The 16,556-nt window shown below is 33.1% G+C and overlaps 1 long non-coding RNA gene across 6 annotated transcripts; it reads right to left on the reverse strand.

Moving 5' to 3' along the window:
- Positions 1-1,130: 1,130 nt before the first annotated feature.
- Positions 1,131-16,231, reverse strand: LOC125196836. 6 transcript variants are annotated; one of them, XR_007171946.1, is made up of 7 exons: positions 16,179-16,231; positions 15,453-15,557; positions 14,554-14,771; positions 14,197-14,267; positions 14,001-14,082; positions 10,249-10,296; positions 1,131-1,430 (listed from the first exon to the last, which is right to left on the reverse strand). It is a non-coding gene; the product is annotated as an uncharacterized LOC125196836 (long non-coding RNA). The 6 variants fall into 6 exon arrangements; XR_007171951.1 differs by lacking the exon at positions 16,179-16,231 and adding an exon at positions 15,970-16,118; XR_007171950.1 differs by lacking the exon at positions 16,179-16,231 and adding an exon at positions 15,929-16,113.
- Positions 16,232-16,556: the final 325 nt, after the last annotated feature.

Genomic DNA, 16,556 nt, shown 5'->3' on the forward strand with positions numbered 1-16,556 from the left:
AATTTTTGAAAATTTGGAGAATTATCTTCTTAAGTCCTAACTAAGTCAATGGCTCTGAAGACAAAATGTTGAAGGTTGAATTGTTGGAAGGGGCTAACTCTGAGTTTTTGAAATCGTAGAAGAAAGCAATAATGGGCGCTGGTGGTTTAAAAGAGAAGATAATGAACAGTTAATGTGACTGAGTTTTAAAATACGACTATTTCGATTCATTTAATATTAGCAAAATATTGTTATATGAGTGTAGGAGGCGTCCTTTTTCAAGTACCAGTAATCTATTCCTTAGTCTTATTTTTTTTTATCTGTGGTATTTCTCTTAAATTTTTTCTTTCAATTCAGTTATACAAAATCTTATTCTTTCTACAGTTTTTCATAATTTTTATTGGAAAATTGATGATAAAAATATGAAAAAAAACTATATGTATATTGAATATGTGATTTAATTATAACGGTATTTGTTAGTATTTATTAACAAAAGGATCTGAGTTTTCCATCTTGTTTGATGCTACATATCTTATGTGATCAATTTGTATGAGTTTTATGGTTGTATGATGAACGTTTGTAGTATTTGTTTTGTTTTATTTTTATATACTCCCTCCGTCCGGTGGGAAATATACCAAAATACCGCACTTACCTTATCGAAAAAATACCGAAAATACAAATTTTTTGGTATACCGAAAATACAGATTTTTTTATAATCTATTAATTATGTTCCACACGAATACTAAATTATAATCATCAAAATCATCTCTTATTTAACAATATTGTCATCTTTAGATCCATCGCAATCTACAAGTATTATTACTATAATGAGAGCTTTATTCATAAGTTTATAACACATCCAAACAAATTATAAATGTAAAACCACAATAAAAACTAGACCCTCGCTCTTAAAATGGATTTTATACGTTCAATCAATTTATTTAAAACTAGTTGCAAATGCAAATAAGACACTACTTGGTGAAAGAAGGTAGCACTATTTGTCATGTATACTAAAAGAAATGTCATAATCTCACAAAACAATTAGATAAATTTTGATGCTACATACCATTCTGAAATATAGCATTTCATTTACATCCCATTATTTTGTTAAATTTTAATGGAAATTTTGGAAATACACAAGTAACCATACAAAATTACATTATTAGTCTCCTTTTATTCTACATAAAAAATATAATTTCTGCGAGATGCATATAACATGTGTTGCAGTATTACAAATATATAAGTCAATACTACCAACATACTTTATGCAATATCGATAGAAAAGGTAAAAAACAAATGGCTACATAGTATCCGAATAAAAAAGGGACCCATCTACACAAAGTGTTACCATTTGGAGTATGATCTTTTAGATGTGAACTTTTGCATTAAATTGATTGTGTGGCAATAGCTCTTCAGCATCGAGCTTGTGCGACCGTTAGAAGAGTAATGTCCTGTAATAAAAATAAACATATACAAATGCTAATGTTTCTCGTGACGAACAATTATGAGTACAAAAAAATGAAAAAAGGATATTAGATGGAAGTTAGAGTGTAAAATCTTGTATTAAATTGCATTGCAGGGCAAATCTCCCTTGGCAGTAGCTCATTAAGCATTTGCTTATGCGACTGCCAGAAGAGTAATGCCCTGTAACACAAATATACATATACCCGAGCTAATGCTTCTTACGAAAAATGACATTGAGAAAGCTTAAACTTTTGTATTATGTTGTATTGCGGGGCAAATCTCCTTTGGCAGTAGCTTATTAAGCATTTAGCTCGTGCGTCTGCCAGAAGAGTAGTCGCCCCGTAACACAAATATACACATCTCAAAAAATTGTAAATGTTTGCTGTGAGTCTTGTGACCAATAATAATGAGTGGCTTCATGTATATATAGCGTACCCCAGGTCGTACAAATAGTACATTCTACATCCATTCTTTATGCTCTAACCCGTCAAAAAAGATATCGTGATCAATTGATTCTGATGCACGGATAATATTTTTATATAGCCCCTAAAATAATTTTCATTATTTCTAATTTTTTCCACTATGCTTTCTATCCGGATTCTATTAATAACGACATCATGTCGAAATTTTATTTTTCCTTACTATTGAAATGTGTGTTTAGTTAATTGAGATAAAATTAAAAGGTAAGCACACGGCAGACCAAAGGCATTTTGATAAATTAATAAAAATTGTTGAAATAGATGATTAAAAAGATAAGAACATGGCTCTTTAACATTCAAAGGGACGAAGAAGATGGAGAAGGCAAATACTGGTAAAAGAGCTCTAAAACTAAGCATCTACAGCCTGTGTATAACTTTTTTTTCCCTTCTTTCACAACTTGATATGTACAAAGTGATCCAAAAAAATATAAGCAAAACCACAAATGAAAATACCAAACAGCACATTCTCAGGAATAAATTTCTGGATCCTCAATCATTATATCCACTGTTTTTTCATTGGCCGGTTTGATGAAATAAATACTACATTATGAATATAGGGGTTTGATCTATGAAAACTAGATTTAAATACAAAAACGCAGAACAATATCATGCATAGGACATTTTTAGGTCATAGTTAGTTTATTGTTAGGTTATACTAACAAAGAATGACCTAAAATGTTCTTAACATGACATTAAACCAAAATATTATAATATGACCTAAAACTGCTTAATTATGACCTTCCGTGTTTTTGGTTAATTATTGACCATTAGATCTTCTAATCCTAGGACCAAGATTTGAGCGGCATTTCTGAATTAAATGCATACTTGTTTTGAACATTTGAGTCAAGTGACTTAATTACTTCAGTCATATACATCTCTAAAACTTCATCTATATTTAAAGAGGAAACTACAAGGGCTTATTATCAACAAAGAAAAGTACATTAATGTTTTTTTATATATAAATGATTATTGAAAGTTGATAAACCAGATTATGATGCTTTAGTTATTACCCTTGAAATATATAAAAAAACAAGAAATAAATTGAAACAAACTAGGAATTAACTCTGTCAATTTATCAACATGTTGTCTATCAAATTTAAGTCACTAAAACACCACCAAGAGATGGAATTGCATATGGAGTTGATCGAAACGTGGCAATGAGAAAGTAAATAAATTTGTTTGGAGAAATATGTACTATATAAATTGGGTTGAATTGAAAAGGGATTCTATGAGAACTTATACTGGTGGGCCCAGCATCACTTTTCTAAAATAGAAGGGGAATATTTTATTGTCTTTATAATACATTTATTCAAGATTTTAGGGCAGGAATTGTCCCCGGATATGCCACATTTCTAAAGCATATCCCAGTTTGGGAAGAATATATAAATATATACGTAAAATAGGTGTAATCAAGAGAGTTTCTTGTTCTGGTGAATTTATGTGGCAACTCGAGCGCGGGTGCTTTTAATAAAGCAGTCAAAAGTGGAGTTAATGGCGAATAGGAATTAAAGCATGCATGCACATGCATACTCAATCTTTTTGTATAGACTTACAATTATGCATATATATTATCACAAGATACATATATGCCGTGGAGTTGTTTAACCATCAGAATTGAAGAACCATCAGAATTGGAGAACCAATTAGTTCGTTGAATCATTAATATAAGTTGGCATCACAACATTTATAAGTTGTTAACTTTCAATATCAATATCACAAGACTCTACTAACATTCATGAATCAGCAAACTAGTATTGAGTCAAGAGTGATATATTTTGTGTCATCTGATATTAATAAATCAACTAACTGGTTTTGAGTCTGAAACTGATATATTTTGTTATATCAACTGATATTAATAAATCAACTAACTAATATGATTCTTAAGTCTTATTTTAATCAATCAACTAATATGATCATGATATTATATAGGCTTAATAGTTAAATCATGAAATTTTGTCAAATTCTGGTCAGTCCTACAAGGTTTGAGATCGGACTACTAAATCATAAAGTTTCAAGTTTTCTCAGTTGTCTCATCTATATACAAAATATTATCTTTTGATAATGTTCAAAACGATGAATTTCAGTAAAATAAGAAAGATAAAAGGTTAATTTATAAGGGACTGCATAATCATTTGAAAGATTGATCATATTTAGTACTCCTAAGTTAATATATATACATAACATAAGAAAATTTAAATGTATACATCCATACAAAATTATTATACAATTATTAATAATTTTTATATTTATTGATTAATAAAGATTTTTTTTATCATAGTACTGCTCGTCTAGTCGTGCTCATATAGATTTTAAATAGCAAGATAAAAAATACATATTAATTTATAGTAATATATTTTAAGCAACTCGAATATAATTATGTAAGTATCATATGTACACATGCAGAAAATAATTATTAGCGTATGAGGTTATAAGAATGCACTTGGTCGTTAAAATTAGTGGTGACTTCTTGATGAAAATGAATAGTATTATTATTATCAAATATACACGCATCATGCATGCATGAATGGCCTATTTATTTAAGTGAACATGAAAAGAAAATTGCCATTATATGAGAATAATTTACTACTACCAAATACTACCAATAGTCATTTTCTTATAGTTTAACAACCTATCGAAAACGAAATATAAAAAGAAATCAGAATATCCCCCGAAGCTTTCTAAATTAATTCGAAAACAAAAAACAAAAAGCAGGTTATGAAGGTAGAAAGACGCTTAACTAATACTCCCTGTCTAGTTATGTTTTAAGATAGTGTTCGTTTGGGAAGAGAGGTATTCCTCAAAGCCACCTAAAACATTTTTAAAAATAAACAATATATTGACTCGACATCACTGATACGATTATTGGTCAACACATCTCAAAAAAGCAAGACGTAGAACAATTAATTCAAGGATGTATCGCGGGGCAAATCTCCTTTGGCAGTATGCTAAGTGCTGAGTTAGCATTATCCGCTACCTACTGCCAAAGGAGTAATTACCCAGTAATGCATCCCTAATTTCACAAGGCTCCATTTTCTGATGAACATTCAAGAGCCCATTCCTTCTATATTTATAGTTGAACCTAAAAACACGGTTTCTCCAAACCTATATTTCAAGCATATTCTTACTCCTCAGGAATAAACTATTCGTTTCTACACAGAGATAGCAAAGAGTTTACAATATTTTTTAATGTTCATTGCATATAACATAGTACAAGACAGTCGTAATCTTTTTTACGTGCGGTTACAACTTAATTTAGCTTACTTTAGTTTATGTGAATCGTATGTGGTTTGATGCTTGATTCCAAGTTGACTCATGTCGACTATTGGAATTTATAATGTCATCTTCACACTATTATGTCTAAATAAGCATGGTCTATAATTAATCAGAATGATGCGTAACAAACTTTGTATACACCATAAGCCATCCTTATATACATGCTAAAATAATGAAGCAAGGAGACAAGTTCACTTTTCATGATTGATAATTGCGTTACATGATTGCTCAAATTCCACTATTTCAATGGGATATGGATCAAACAAAAATTAGCTTAAAAATGGTTATCACGAAACTTGAGATATCCCAAAGCTCTAATCCACCTAAGTCTATTTAGGTTAATCCTCAAAGTACTGATGTTAAGGTTGAAAGGGAACCTATTCATGAAGTCCCAAACTTGAGATTTCATGTTACTTAGTATTATAGGAATCAAAAAGAGGGTGATTTTCCTATTGACAAGAATCATCTTTCTTAATTCTTAACTACATGTGTGTTGTTAATGATGGTTAATGTAGTGCCTGGTGAAGAAAAATTAACGACATAAGAACGAGGAATCTTATATGTAAGAAAGCAAAAAACCAAGGGATCTGATTCCTTACGACATGGCAAAATAAGCTCGATGTAAAAGAGCATATCCATGGGAGAAAAAAAGGGGGAGTGAAGGTGAGAACTTTTTTGTAATTACCATGACCCCAAAGAAAAGCAAAGGGTGAAAACCAAAAAGGATCGGAATCGACTGGAAGCATATGCTATGTCCTCATTCAAGTTCAACATAAGCATATGCCACCGAAGGTTCTTAGTTAGGTCCTATATAAAGGCTGGACATCAACTCTCCTGACTTATATTTGGATCGAGTCGAAGAAAGATAATAATGATGTGGGGCGAATAACAGTGCGATCCTCCTTGGGCAGGAAGAACATGCACATGCATACTTGTTTCTTTGCCAAAGGAGAATTGCCCTGCCATTCAATCCCACAATGCAGCACCGCTAAACAAGTGGTTTCCTTCTATTGGAGTGTGTGAATGGTGATTAACTATTTTTAGTTCTACTCTTCAACTTAAGTTGACAGGTGCTTTGGTGACTTCCCACCATCCAGAAAGTCCAGCCAAGCAAGAAGCTAGCTTTTATAAGTTCTTACAGTCCGGCAATTCTGGTTGCTTGATGATGGAGCAACTTGGCTACTAGTTCAACGATGTCATCACAATTCGGCACTCACTATGTTATATTGTATCATCACAATTCTTCAAGAGTTTCGACATATCGATTGTCGGAAAACATTGTCAATCCTCTACAGTCTTGTCTCGACGGTTTATTCTCTATCAGTCAGTGGAATCACTATAAGTTTAACATCTAAATAAATGGTTTGTCTTATGCATAGATGTTATCATAAAATACATATATGTGATTTATAAATGCACTGTGTATATAAAGATTATCATGTAGCATGAAAATGTTACATTATTGATCATCCATTTAGTCAAGGTATATGTAAGCCAAAGAATCACAATATTGGTTCTTAGTTTAGAAATTAACTAGTAATGGTTCCTACCATGACTTTCTCCATATTAAGGATGAGAGACCCTGAAAACGGAGAACTAATTTTCAGTTCTTCGATAGCGAAGATCTATGAAGATTATGCATTTATTTGCTATGAATGCAATACCAAGATCCGAATCTCATGATGGGGGAATATTTCATTTTTTAGTTAAGTTTATTTCGTGGAAGTACATTTAACTTTATACGTCTAGTTCAATGTTTCATATTTTCAAGAAAATGTGGTTTTCACTACAACTCACATTATAGCTAGTTAGTTATTTCAAAAATGTTAGTCAATGATGGAAACGAACCCAGCTTCTTCTAAGAACAATAGATCACACAAAACATTAATGGTCTAGATTGTTTTTAACTAACTCGGCAAAATCATTATTTATCTATATTTTAAGCTACTCGAACACATTTTATACATAATATATATAATTAATATTTAAATTTATAAAGATATAAGAATGCTCTTGATCGTTAATATTATGTATTTGAATATGACTTTTTATTTAATGTTTTCTTGCCCTACGTATAACGACCAACCTATCGAAAACGAAATACTACTATATGGAGTACCAATTACATGGTTTCCACCATAAAAAGCAATCAGAATATATTACTAGATTCTAAAAAACTCGAAAATAAATTAACTAAAGAATGTTATGAAGACGTAAAAATTCTTTAAGTATAATTTTGTTTTCAAATAAAAGTTCTATTGGAAGAAAAGCATTCCTCAAAGCCATATAATACATTTGTAAAAAATCCTGGTAAAAAACTAAGAAAGAGAAAAGGAAAGAAGGAAGGGTTGAAGTTCACGCCCTCTTTAAAATAAAATGAAATCAACTGCTATATCATACAGTTATTCTAAAGCAAACCATACATAAATATTGACTCGACAACCCTATTATATTACCTCATTTTGTGAAGACATTCCAAAAGGAAAGACAAAAAATTATAAAATACTAATTAATTTAAAGATGTATTGCGGGACAAATCTCCTTTGACAGTGCAATGAATGCTAAGTTAGCATCATCCGCATACTAATAAAATAATAATTTTAAGGATGTATCGCGGGGCAAATCTCCTTTGGCAGTGTGGCGAGTGCAAAGTTAGCATCATCCGCATACTGCCAGAGGAGTAATTACCCAGTAATGCATCCCTAATTTCACACTGCTCCATTTTCTGATGAACATGACAGTAGATCTCTTCCCTCTATATTTATAGTTGAACCTAAATACACACGGTTTCTCCACAGCTATAAATATTTCAAGCATATTCTTGTAGCAAAAGGTGATGCGGTCACCCTGACCGCCCCCACACCCCGGCCCGATAGTTTGTGAGGTGGTTCAATTAGGGTACACAGCGGCCCGTTAGAGAGGAGGCCTTCAACCCACTGTCCTGACAGGAGCCCATCTCCCAAGGCCTCACACTTGTGCCTGAGAGATGGAAGCTCCCACACGCCAGTAGTGGAATTCGAATTCAAGCATATTCTTACTCACCAGGAATAAACTATTTGCTTTGAAGCACATATTGCGTGGGTTAAAACAGGAACTATAACAAACTTTTGGATTTACTCTATATTTTTTTGTCAAAAATAACTTTTTAAATTTGGCTCTAGTCATAAGGGCAACCTTAATCTATTTGGCCACAATAATATACCCCCTCCGTCGAGATAGTTGGGGCGTTTCTTGTAGACACATGATTTAAGAAATTGATGCATTAAAGGTTAAAGTGGAGAGAGTAAAGTGAGAGAAGAAATAAAGTAAGAGAGATGAAGAGAGAGTAAAGTATGAAAGAAGATAAAATATTTGCCAAAAAAATGACTCAACTATCTTGAATCAACCCAAAAAGGAATATGAATCCAAATTAGGATTGGAAAACACAAAAAAAAAAAAAAAAAAAAAAAAAAAAAAACCAAAAAAGGAATATGACTCAACTACCTTGAGACGGAAATATAAGATAACATAGTGCTACAAGACAGTCATAATCTTTTCTACGTGCGGTTATAATTTAATTTAGCATACTTTTGTTTATGTGCATCGGATGTTATTTGATGCTTGATTCCTAGTTGACTCATGTCCCCTATAGGAATTTATAATGTATTATCACAAGATTATCTCTATAACAACCATGAATTAACTTCGATAATTACATACATCATATACTATATAAAAAAAAGAGAACGGTGCGTACTAAACTTTATTATAACCATAAACCATCCGTATATATAAAATAATAGTGCAAGGTGAAGTTTACTTTTCATGATTGCTAATTAAGTCACCCGATTGAGTATTTTTTAGTATCTTTATTACTAGGATATCTCAAATTCCACAATTTTAACGGGATATGAATCAAATCAAAATTAGCTCAAATAACACTTACTTAATCCTCAAAGTAAATGACTCTACTGATGTTAAGGTTGAATGAGAACCTATTCATGAAGTCCCAAATTTGAGTTTTCATGTTACTTATTAAGGAAATCCAAGAGAGTGACTTCCCTATTGACAAGAATCATCATTCTTAATTCTTCACAACATGTGTGTTGATAATGAAATTGAACGTAGCGTCTGGTGAAGAAAAATTAACGACAAAAGAACGAGGAATCTTATATGTAAGAGAGCAAAAAACCAAAGGATCTGATTCCTTACGGCATGGCAAAATAAGCTCAATGTAAAAGGGCATATCCATGGGATAAAAGAAGGGAGGGTGAAGGTGAGAACTTTTTTGTAATTACCATGACCCCAAAGAAAAGCAAAGGGTGAAAACCAAAAAGGATCAGAATCGACTGGAAGCATATGCTATGTCCTCATCCAAGTTCAACATAAGCATATGCCACTGAAGGTGCTTAGCTAGGTCCTATATAAAGGCTGGACATCAACTCTCCTGACTTGGATCGAGTCGAAGAAAGATAATAATGATGTGGGGCGAATAACAGTGTGATCCTCCTTGGGCAGGAAGAACATGCACATGCATACTTGTTTCTTTGCCAAAGGAGAATTGCCCTGCCATTCAATCCCACAATGCAGCACCACTAAACCAGTGGTTTCCTTCTATTGGAGTGTGTGAATGGTGATTAACTATTTTTAGTTCTACTCTTCAACTTAAGTTGACAGATGCTTTGGTGACTGCCCACCATCCAGAAAGTCTGACAAGCAAGAAGCTAGCTTTTTTAAGTTCTTACAGTCCTGCAACTCTGGTTGCTTGATGATGGAGCAACTTGGCTACTAGTTCAACGATGTCATCACAATTCGGCACTCACTATGTCATATTGTATCATCACAACTCTTCAAGAGTTTCTACATATTAATTGTTGGAAAACATTGTCAATTTCCTCTACAGTCTTGTCTCTACAGTTTATTCTCTCTCAGTCAGTGGAATCACTAGGGGTCACCAAAAAACCAGTCCTAATACGTCTCTCAACGATCAGTTGAGCCCTTCTAAACAATTCCACAGTAAATATTTGAAGCAATAAAGTGGTGTCATTAAAGTAGCATGTAAATAAGAAAAAACCTGAAATGCTGGCACAATTTGAAGCCCTTCACATGTATGATCAACCACCTAAGTAATTTTCCAATCACAAAGAGAATTGTTTTTTTAGAGGGAAGTGAAGAAAAGGTTAAGTTAGATAGTACTACATGTTATTGCTATCGATCTACTGAATCGTTTATTATCGGATGTCTCAAAGGGACTGTGGAGTACTTTTTTTGTTGTATTCCTGTTCGTGCTCATATATTTTTTCCCTCAAGTTGTAATTTTATGATCCAACTGTGCTTATTTATACGTATCGTTAAAGCTTCATGTTTCTTTGAGCATCGGCAAATCTCAGCACTACAATTCCAGAATGTACCTCATATTTGAGTGTTTGAATGAAGGAACTAAACAAGAACTAATGTAGGTCCCTTATCACCTAACCTGAATTTTAATAAATTTCTATCAGCACTAATTAAGATATCACATAATACATTATACGGTAGAGGAGCATCCGAACCAATTAAGTTTAGGGAGACTGAGAGCATGTACTATTACAATTGATAAGATAGATGATTGAATATTTTTATCTTTATGACTAGGATTTCTCTAATCTCACATTTTCAATGAGATATGAATCAAACAAAATTAGCACAAACGAAATAACATAATTAAAGCCTTGTGATATTCCAAAACACCAATCTTTCAAAATAAACAAGAGATTAGTCTATCATTTTTTCTTTATACAAGTTAAAGTAACCTATTGCACTCGCCTTCTGATTTTCACCAAGAACGTGACTCTTGACGCCGACGTAAGTTTAAACGACAATGTCATCATATTTTTCTAAGCAGTTTGCACTTGTGATAAATATCTACTGCTTATCCTATCTATTACATCAACTACATTGAAATCATATCTTATCAAATGATTAATGTTTGTATAATTGTAGTATTAATATTTTTGATAAATGGATTTTGCATGTCAATACTTTTTATATATACTACATCGCTGCTTCTTTTTAGGACAATGTATCACACAAACATAATGGTATGGATTGATTTTTGATTACCACGATAAAAATAATATTATTCGTCTATTTTAAGTAGCTCGTATATATTCCAAGCATCATAATAATCATATTCATACGTGTATATACAGAAAATAATTAACATATATAAACTTATAAAGATATAAGAATGCACTTGATCGTTAATATTAGTAGCACCTTCTTGATGTATATGAATGTGACTTTCTAGCTTATTTATGTTTTCTTACAGTATAACGACCAACCTATCGGAAACGAAATGTAAAGATACTACTGCATAGTTTCCACTAAAAAAGAAAAAGAATCTGAATATCTGAGCTTCTGAAAAATTTAAAATAAATTAACTAAAGCATGTCATGAAGATATAAAAATGCTTAACTAACATTTATGTTTTCAAATAAGACTTCTATTGGGAAGCAAAAGCATTCTTCAAAGTCATCTAAAACATTTTTAAAAAGTCCTGGTAAAATCTGCAACGAGAAGAACTCCTCTTTTAGTGGGTTGCGAGAAAATAAAAAGTGAGAAAAAGAAGGATTGAAGTTCACTGCATTTTTCCAGATATTTATATGCTGTATTAGAATATACAATGAAATCGACAGCTATAGCCTATAGTTCTAAAATAAACCACATATATTGACTCGGCGACACTATAGTCTATATATGTTACCTCATTTTGTGAAGACATCTTAGGAACCAAAGACGTAGAATAATTAATATAAGGATGCATCGCGGGGCAAATCTCCTTTGGCAGTGTGCCAAGTGCAAAGTTAGCATCATCCGCCTACTGCCAAAGGAGTTATTACCCAGTAATGCATCCCTATTTTCACAATGCTCCATTTTCTGATGAACAGTTAAGAGCCATTTCCTCTATATTTATAGTTGTACCTAAATACACACGGTTTCTCCACAGCTATGTTTCAAGCATATTCTTACTCACCAGGAATAAACTGTTCGTTCGAAGCACACATGGAATAGCAAAGAGTTTGCAGTATTTTTTGTTTGGAATGAATCTAAATTTCGTTGGCTGGTGATTTTTGAATCTAATAGGCAATCCGACGACGTACTAGCATTTAGAACAAATTGACAAGAGTTATTATTTACTAATATCGAATTTCAAGTGCTGATCCATTCTGTTGCGTCCATAGACAAAAGACAACTACAATATATTTGGTTACAACAGAGTAATGTAAGAAAACATAGTAGTACAAGACAATCATTATCTTTCTAGGTGGTTAAAATTTAATTTAGAACCTTTAGTTTATGTGAATCAGATCTGATTTGATGCTTGATTCGAAGTAGACTCATGTTGGCTATTGGAATTCATAATGTCATTATCACAAGATTATGTCTATAATAACCATGAATTAACTTCGGTAATTACATACTAGGAGTACATAATATATTATGATAAGAATATGCCTACTCAATTTTATTATACAGCATAAACTATCCCTATAAACGTACTAAGATATTAATAAAAGAAGACATTTATTTTTCATGATTGAGTATTTTTATCTTCATTACAGTGGATTTTTCAAATTCCACCATTTTAATGAGTTATGAATCGAATTAAAATTAGCTCAAATAACAACGATTATCAAGGACATTGAGATATTCCAAAGTTCTAATCCTTAAAAGTATTTGCTCCTACTAATGTGAAGGTTGAATATCAAATCACAAACTTGAGGTTTTGGATGCTTAGGAATCGAAGAGGGTGATTTTCCTAGTGACAAGAATCATCTTTCTTAAATCTAAACTACATGTGTGCTGTTAATGAAATTGAACGTAGCACCTGGGGAAGAAAAATTAACGACACGAGAATGAGGAATCTTATACTATGTAAGAAAGCAAAAAAAAACCAAGGATCTGATTCCCTACGACTCGGATAAATAAGATCAATGTAAAAACGCATATCCATGGAAGAAAGGGAGGGGGGGGGGGGGAGTGAAGGTAAGGACTTTTTTGAATTACCATGACCCTAAAGAAAAGTAAAGGGTGTAAAAACAAAAGGATCAGAATAGACTGGAAGCATATGCTATGTCCTCATTCAAGTTCAACATAAGCATATGCCATTGAAGGTGCTTAGCTAGGTCCTATATAATGGCTGGACATCAACTCTCCCAATTTATATTTGGATTGGGTTGAAGAAAGAAAATAATGATGTGGAGAGAATAACAGTGCGATCCTCCTTTGGCAGGAAGAACATGCACATGCATACTTGTTTCTTTGCCAAAGGAGAATTGCCCTGCCATTCAATCCCACAATGCAGCACTACAGATTACAGAACCAATGGCTTTCTTCTACTGGTGTGCGTGAATGGGTGATTAATTATTTCAAGTCCTATTCTTCAACTTAAGTCGACATGATGCTGGTGACTTACCAATCATCCAGAAAGTCCGGTCAAGCAAGAAGCCAGCTAATATGAGTTCGTACAGTCCTACAATTCTAGTTGGTTACTAGTTCAACTGCATCACACAATATGTTATATACTACTATCACAATTCTTCTAGTGTTTCTGCATATTGATTGTTGGAAACCAGTGTTACTTCCTTTACACTCTTATCTCTACAGTTAATTCTCTATCAGCCAGTTGAGTCACTAGGGGTCACTAAAAACCAAGTTAAATAAGTAAACATGCAATGTCCCTAATATTTATCTCAACTATCACTTGAGTTCTTTCAAACAATGCCACAGTAAAAATTTGAAACAATAAAGTTGTGCCGATAAAGTATCATGTAAATAAAAAACCTGAAAAGGTGGCACAATCTGGAGTCCTTGACATGTACAATTAACCACCTAAGTAATCGTCCAATCACAGTGAGCTTGGTATCTGTATGTCGAAAATATGAAGTTCACAAAGCTACTTAGTAAAAGAAGCTGCAACCAAAGCACTGGTGAATAAGAAGCAAATATATCTAGGCAGTTATGATCAAAATATCATTACCACGCAGAGAAGGACCTGAGCTTGCAATTATTCCTGACTGTGACGGTTAACCCTTAAACACCACTGCATCTCTACAACAAATTTAATCTTTTGTCATATAAATTTACCATATACCCTCTGCTCTTTGATAGAACACAATATTTATGTAGAAAGTTAGGAACGAGATCACCCATGAGTCTGCATACCATATCTTGAATCTAAGTTCACATACTAAATGTGAAATAACTAATCAACCATTTGTCTAGACAAGTAGGATTAGATCCCAACTACTGCAATACCGCCGAAGAAAGTAATATGCCACCAGAACAACAATACTCAGTGAAGGAGGAAATACATGTGAAAATCAAATGTAAATACCTCTTAAAACCCCACCAAATCTCAAAAACCTTTCCAATTGGAACTCCAAGACACCTCAAAATGCTACTAGATTAGTTGAAGAAAAGACTGATGACCGTAAATAGTTTTGTAGGCCAATTAGTGAGCAAATCTCATCTGGCAGACAGTCAAAGAAGGCATGGATCTCGTAAATGCTTAGCAGACGACTGTCTGCTGAAGGAGACTTCCCAATAATTCACCTGCACCATAGATTCAATTACCCCTTGCCTAACATCACTCATAAGACCAAAGTAATGAATAGTACAAAAATCAGCTTTTGCTTCTGTTACTGCGTAACATGTTCTGATAGATGCTTTAATAGAAGACTGGGATCATATTCAGGTAAAGGCATAAGGATAGAAGTCAGAATAATGCTTAGTTCCCTTATCTCTAATGGAGTTTTTCGAACAAAATCTGAATCTTAGATCACAGTTTGGTGTGTTTAAGCAGCCCAATCTTTTCAGAATGGTTATAATATGAAACAAATGTGTGAGTGAGTATCTCTGAGGTGATATGTGCGCGTTTGAAAGCATGAGAAAGAGATTATCCAAGTTATCCATCCGATAAGTGTAGAGGAAGGATGTCGTATTGTCAGTGGAAGTCATATTACAACATGGCAATTCATCATATTCAATGTGATCATCAACATTTTTCAGCTAAATACTACAACCTAGGCATACCAAGGAATTAGTTAAAGTCAGAGCTAAATGATTGCTACAGTTAAATGCTACTCCTAGACAATTCAGGAGAATGTGTTTTGTTTTATACCCAGATGATGCTATTTCTTTGAATCAGCACTATGTGAGTGCACAAGTTGGACTATGCATATACCTAACTACAGTGTAAATTAAGTCCAGTGACACATTAAGCTATGGACAAACCTTATTAACAATGCTTCAAGCAACTTATCATGAGGTTTCTGTTGGATTTGTTGATAAGTGCAGTCCAGCATTATTGTTGATTCCTTGATGAAGATAAACCAAGACCTGCAAGGGGACCATGAATGCAACATAAAAAGTGAAAGAAGGCTTAGAGGCATTGTTCCACGGCATATACCATTGAATTCCTAGAGAATATCCACGGCAAATATTTTGAGAATACCCCCGCTGAAGCTTAACAGTACACGCAATGGAGAACAATAAGAATGTGCTTCTCCTTTGGCAGAATAATGCCATTGTGTGTGAAATTGTAAATAATTATGCCAAAGGAGAATTGCTCGCCATTCTACATTTCCATAATTGTGTTTAATACTCTCGATTATCAAGCAAGTTGAAAGATCCAAATCTATATGAATCGATAGAAATTGGTAACAGAAATCGACAAAGGTCAAGATAGGACTTGGCAGAGCCAAAATTACCCAATAATTAAGCAAGGGGGCTGAGATTTAGGTTCATATACCAAATTCAATACCTACAAATTTCGCGCGCTTCCGTAATCGTCTGATTTCTGAATCATGTGATCACGAATATTTTAAGCTAAATGAGCAGTTGCTAGGCAGCATGAGATCTCGAATTCAGAAAGGAAAACATAAACAATAGCAGCAGAATAAAAACGTGAACTGAAGCAGAAAATGTACAAACAGTAGCATAATTTGTGAAGAAATTTACCGCTGAGTCTCATAGTATTTCCGAATATTCACCATGCCCTTCCTCTATCGCATATATCAGATTATCAGTCACTTAATTGATGTTTAGCAATGTGTAATCTTGTGTTATTTTCAAATGCAAAATTTATTGCTCCCTCCTCTCTAGTCTCATATCATACATTTCACTCATATTTTATTATAAAATTATATTCCAACTCTCCTATTCAGTCCCCATATATCAATATACATACATTTCACTCATGTTTTATTATAAAATTATATTTCAACGACGTTGAAATATAAATTTGGAGGCAAAAACACAGGAGGCAAAAACACATTTGGAGGCAAAAACACAGCCAACGACGTTGTTTCAAGCGAAGAAGCGGTAGATCGATGCTTC

This window comes from Salvia hispanica, chromosome 6 (genome assembly GCF_023119035.1).
Source record: "Salvia hispanica cultivar TCC Black 2014 chromosome 6, UniMelb_Shisp_WGS_1.0, whole genome shotgun sequence".
NCBI lineage: Eukaryota > Viridiplantae > Streptophyta > Magnoliopsida > Lamiales > Lamiaceae > Salvia > Salvia hispanica.